This window comes from Budorcas taxicolor, chromosome 6 (assembly GCF_023091745.1).
Source record: "Budorcas taxicolor isolate Tak-1 chromosome 6, Takin1.1, whole genome shotgun sequence".
Taxonomy (NCBI): domain Eukaryota; kingdom Metazoa; phylum Chordata; class Mammalia; order Artiodactyla; family Bovidae; genus Budorcas; species Budorcas taxicolor.
In genome coordinates this window covers 42,139,843-42,145,479 of record NC_068915.1, presented here as the reverse complement: position 1 = coordinate 42,145,479, position 5,637 = coordinate 42,139,843, and the positions used below count along the sequence as shown (strand labels likewise).

At 39.9% G+C, this 5,637-nt stretch overlaps 1 pseudogene; it reads right to left on the bottom strand.

The window, feature by feature from the left end:
* Nucleotides 1-4,596: 4,596 nt before the first annotated feature.
* On the bottom strand, nucleotides 4,597-5,240 carry LOC128049781 (60S ribosomal protein L10a-like; annotated as a pseudogene).
* Between the last annotated feature and the right edge of the window lie 397 nt (nucleotides 5,241-5,637).

Sequence of the window (5,637 nt, the reverse complement as noted above, 5' to 3'; positions counted from 1 at the left end):
TAAGGAGTTTGACTTTTATGTAAGAGCATCATGCAGACTTTTAAGAATACTCGTGATGTGAATATCTCTGCCTTTTTTGGTAGATCAGTCTGATGACCAAGTGGAAATAGTGAATGTGGGTCGATAATGCAAACAGAAGGCTCCTTAAAGCAACCTGGCATAGTTTTAAGTCAGAAATAGTGAAAACTGGAACTGACGTATTACCAGCAAAGAATGAAGAGAAAGAGGCAGATTTGAGAGACACTTATGACAGACATAGAATTGATGTGATTTGGAAATTATTTGGATTGCGAGATAGAGGTAAGAGTGGAGGATAACACAAATATTTGTACATTGGGAAATTAGAAAAATGGAGGTGCTATTAACGAAGATCAAAAATATAAGAAGTGGAATTGGTTAGCAAGATGGGGAGAAAATGTCCATTTTAGATAGAAGCTGGACCTTAGAAACCAATAGTCCTGTGTCCCAACCCTAGCTGGTCAGACTTTGGTGTATGATATTTTTATTTAATCTATAAAATGGAAATGCTCATTTTGTCCTTACCCAAAGAGAGGTCTGGCTTTTGTTTCTATCTCTGGAAGGTAATTTCTAAACCTTCAGCTCTCAATAGGAGTGTTGTTGTTCATGGTGGCCCCCTTGATCTACATCTAACTGTGCATGTTAAGAAGGTGACTCATGGTCAGTTCTAAATGAGGTGGATAAATCTGGAGCCTATCATACAGAGGGAAGTAAGTCAGAAAGGGAAAGAAAAATACTGTATAGTAGTGAATATATATGGAATCTAGAAAGATGGTACTGACTCTCCTACATACAGAGCAGCAAAGGAGACACAGATGTAAAGAACAGACTTTTGGACTCAGTAGGAGGAGGAGAGGGTGGGATGATTTGAGAGAATAGTATTGAAACATACATTACCATATGTAAAATAGATGACCAGTGCAAGTTTGATGCATGAAGCAGGGCACCCAAAGCTGGTGCTTTGTGACAACCCAGAGGGAGGGGTTGAGCAGGGAGCTTTGAGGGGGTTCAGGATGGAGGGGACACATGTATACCTATGGCTGACTCATACTGATGTATGGCAAAAACCATCAGAATATTGTAATTATCATCCAACTTAAAAATTACAAAGGTGACTCATGATAGACCCCCTTGGACCACTTGGTATATCAGTCAATCAACCATTCCAAGATAATGAGACCCCAATAAAAATTCTCAAGAGTGAAGCTCAGGTGATCTTCTCAGATGGACAATATTTCATGCGTCTGGTCAAACATGATTGTTAGCAGGGTAAAGCATCTTGAAGATGCTGGGAGCTATAGAAACCCTCTGAGACCCTACTCTATGGCCCTCTTCCTTCGACTGATTCTAGTTGACTTCCTTTTTTTTTTGTGATAGTTCATATCTGTGACTATAATAGCTCTCAGTGAGTTCTGTGAGGCTTCATAGGTGACCATTAAACCTGAGGTGGTTTTTGGGAAACTCTTGAACTTGCAGCTGGCATAAGAAATGAGGGTGGTTTTTATATGAAATCCTTCCTCTAACTTTGTGCTTGGATCCTAACTCCTCATAGTTGAGGTCAGAAGTTTTGGGTAGATGTGGCAGTCAGAAAGCTGTATCCTTAACCTCATAACTGGCATAGCTCTAGGTACTACTAGACTTGTGAAGATTAACTCATATATTCCACAAATGTTTGCACAAACTATAGAGCAGTCATGGTGTGTTGCACTGGAGATAAAGCAATGAAGCAGCCTTTGGCCTCATGGAGCATAGAACCCAGATCAAGTGATGTCATGTATGTGTGATGGACTGAATGTATCCCTCCAAAATTCATATGTCGAAATCCTAATCCCAAATATGATGATATGAGGAGGTGGGGCCTTTAGGAGGTAATTAGGTCACGAGGATAGAGCCATCATGAATGGAACTCAGAGATCTCTCTCAATCCATTCTGCCATGGGAGGATACCACAAGATAGCAGTCTGCAGTCCAGAAGAAGGCCCACACCAAAACTTACCTATACTGGCACCCTGATCTCAACTTCCAGCCACCAGACTGTGAGAAACAAATTTCTGTTATATTTAACCAAACCAGCCTGTGGTACTTTGTTATAGCTCAGTTCAGTCACTCAGTCATGTCCGACTCTTTGTGACCCCATGGACTGCCAGGCTTCCCTGTTCATCACCAACTACTGAAGCCTGGTCAAACTCATCGAGTTGGTGATACCATCCAACCAGCTCATCCTCTGTTATCCCCTTCTCCTCCTGCCTTCAGTCTTGCCCAGCATCAGGGTTTTTTCCAATGAGTCAGTTCGCATCAGGTGGCCAAAGTATTGGAGTTTCAGCTTCAACATCAGTCCTTCCAATGAATATTCAGGACTGATTTCCTGTAGGACCGACTGGTTAGATCTCCTTGCAATCCAAGGGGCTCTCAAGAGTCTTCTCCAACACCACAGTTCAAAAGCATCAATTCTTCAGCGCTCATATAAATATAAATACTAGTGTCATCATCATCTAGATGCCATTTTGAATTCATGAATATAATGAATTCATTTCGAAAGGATTTTTAGACAGAGCTCTTGACTCAAGAAACAAAAGGTCTCTTCAAGCTCAAGGGAAAACAAAAGATCCTAGAAGAGAAGAAGTGGATTTTTCCATACCGCCTTCTCACCTGTAATTGACAGTCTATGGCTGAAATACACAATCTAAAGTCACCCAAATAACAATTTATTCCTAAGCAGGTACATAACAGAAACCCAAAAATGATGCTTCATTAAAGTATTTGAAGCCAACAGGAGAAACACATGCTCAGAAAAAAAAAACAACAACTCACCAAGAGCTAATATGAAGTTATATCTTATTTTTCTAATTATAGCATCACTAGATTAGAATATGTTGCAAGTACAAATACTTCCTTGGCCCCAGGGATCTTGGGAGTGAATATAAACGCTGTTTTTTAACATTCATAATGGGCATGTTGGGGCTTCCTGTGGCTCAGATGGTAAAGAATCCACCTGCAATGAAGGAGACTGGGGTTCGATTCCTGGGTGGGGAAGATCTCTTAGAGAAGGGAGTGGCTTCCCACTCCAGTATTCTTGTCTGGAGAATTCCACGGACAGAGAAGCCTGGCAGGCTACAGTTCACGGTGTCACAAAGAGTCGGACACACCTGAGCAACTAACACATTTACTACTTTCACTTTCAAGGGGCATATTAGCAAGAACACATTTTCTGAATGTCAAATCAACTTTTCTATTTTGAAGCACTTTAGTATCTATTTCTGATCAGTTTATAAATGGCATGCACAAAAATAAAGAATTATATGTTTCATGCCCAAACACAGTACAATAAAATGTAAGCGTAGAGAAAGGAAATCGTAGGCAAAACCTCAGGTGAAATTGATTTTTGCAGATGACTTGTGACTGGGAAGAAATGTAAATTTGTTAATTTAAACAAACCATGTTGTTCACTCTGGTTTCCTAGCACCCATATTGCAAAATCTTATAATAGGCCTTCAGATGTCCTTATGCAATGGAGAGAGCTAGAATGATTTTATTTCTTTAGATAACAAAGCATGTTCTCCAAGTGACTGCTGTGGAAAATTGACTAGAGCATCCATAGTTGGTCTTGTCCTTTCCTGCTCGTCTTCATCTGTTTCTCTATTATTAAATAATATTTCAGCCCCAGTCAACAAATGATCCAAGTATGAAAACACTCTCAGATTTTGTCTTATGTAAAAACACAAAGCACCTCAAAGCACCTCTTCAAAACTTATTCTTTAGAAATTGCTGAAGAACAATACTGGGACAATCTATAAATAAGTAGATGAAACATCTTTTTCATTCCAATAGTACTGGAAAAGGTAATGATAACATATTTTTGAAAAGACTGTGCAATGAAGACTAACTATATTTTCAGCAAACTGAAGCATTATATATGCTAATAAAGACAAAAAGACAAACACACTTAGCATTTCCCATTGTATTCAGCTGTCTCAGTCAGCCCTAAACATTTTAATGAGTACAGGAAGAGTGTAGTGAAATGAAGTTCTCTGCTTTGTTTTATGCCTACTACTAAACTTTTCAATTACAGAAATGGTCTTTGTAAGGTTTTCTCTGCTGTGTAAACTTATATATCTCAGTGCACAGATTGGCTCCATTGAAACTGGACTGGATGATAAAAAGTAGGAAAATATTTAAAAGGCAGAGTATCATTATATTAATATTTTTGTTCAAGAAACACTTATAACAGGGGATTGTATTAAATTCTACATTAGGAAGACAATTCAAAAGTGGAGACCTTAAGTACCATCGAGTCAAATCCTTACTAGGAGGTGAGTTCTCATGGCCTGATTTCATGCCCATAGTCGGAGAGCTAGAATCAAATGTTGCTCAAAATAACAGTAGTTTCAGCTTGAATAGGTACAGCTCACCACACTGCCACCTTGTATCTTACAGAATTGCTTTTTAGTTTTATTTAAAATATTATAGTATCAAAAGTTCATGTTTTTCTTCACATTTAAAATTTTTAAACAGTATCATTTTAAGGGGTTTTTTTTTTTTTTTTTTGAGTATAGTTGAGTGCGGTTTATTAAGCTGTGTTTAGTACAGATGGTGGGGCTTGCTCATGGTACTCTTAATGTACAAGGCCCTGACGTTCTGATGGCTTTTCTGAGCAAAGACATCAGGAAGTTTACAGCTAAGTGGATGTTGTACACAAGCTCATCATCTGTCATCTTCACGTGGCCAACAGCCACTGCCAGACACAGCAGCTTCTTCATCTGGAACTTGATCATGGACTTCACTTCATCAATTTTGGCCACCATGTTCTCATTGTGGGTCAGCAAGGAACGCAAATTGCCAGCCTTATTCAGGCCTGGGCCCAGGATTCTTGGGATCTGCTTGATCAGAGACTCTGAAGCCAAAAAGGCATCATATTTCTTGGCAAGCTTCTTGACCAGTTTCTTGTTCTTACTGAGTTTCTTCAGCACCTCAGTGTCCATGTGGGGGATATCCACAGCCTTGGCCTCATCACAGTGCTGCTGGTACCCCAAGACACATACAGAGAACTTGGGGAGGGGAGTGGACTTAAGCCTGATGGCGCCCGAGAAGCATTTGTCCTTCTGAGGGTCATAGCTCTTCAGGCTGATCCATCATCTCCAAAATCTTCCAGCGTTTATGCTGATTCCCGTGCTGACTTCCTGCCGTGCCTCATAGAGGGCGCTGCAGGAGACTTTGCTGCTCATGGTTCCTCACACTGCGATAACCGGAAAAGAGCATTTTAAGGTTCTTCTATCAGAGTAAGATTCTTTTTTCACACACATCTCTATCCATACCCACACATACCCATAAAAAATAGTTTATATGTGTTTGTGGGATATTTTTTGTGAAAGTGTTAGTTGCTCAGTCGTGTCCAACTGTTTGTGACCCCATGGACTGTTACCCACCAGGCTCCTCTGTCCATGGGGATTTTCCAGGCAAGAATACTGAAGTGGGTTGCCATTTCATTCTCCAGGGGATCTTCCAGACCCAGGGATCAAACCTGGGTCTCCTGCATTGCAGGCATATTTTTAATAAGCACATTGCAATAATCTTTGAAGACCAAACTTAAAATGTTATTAAAACTGATTTTTAATAATTTAA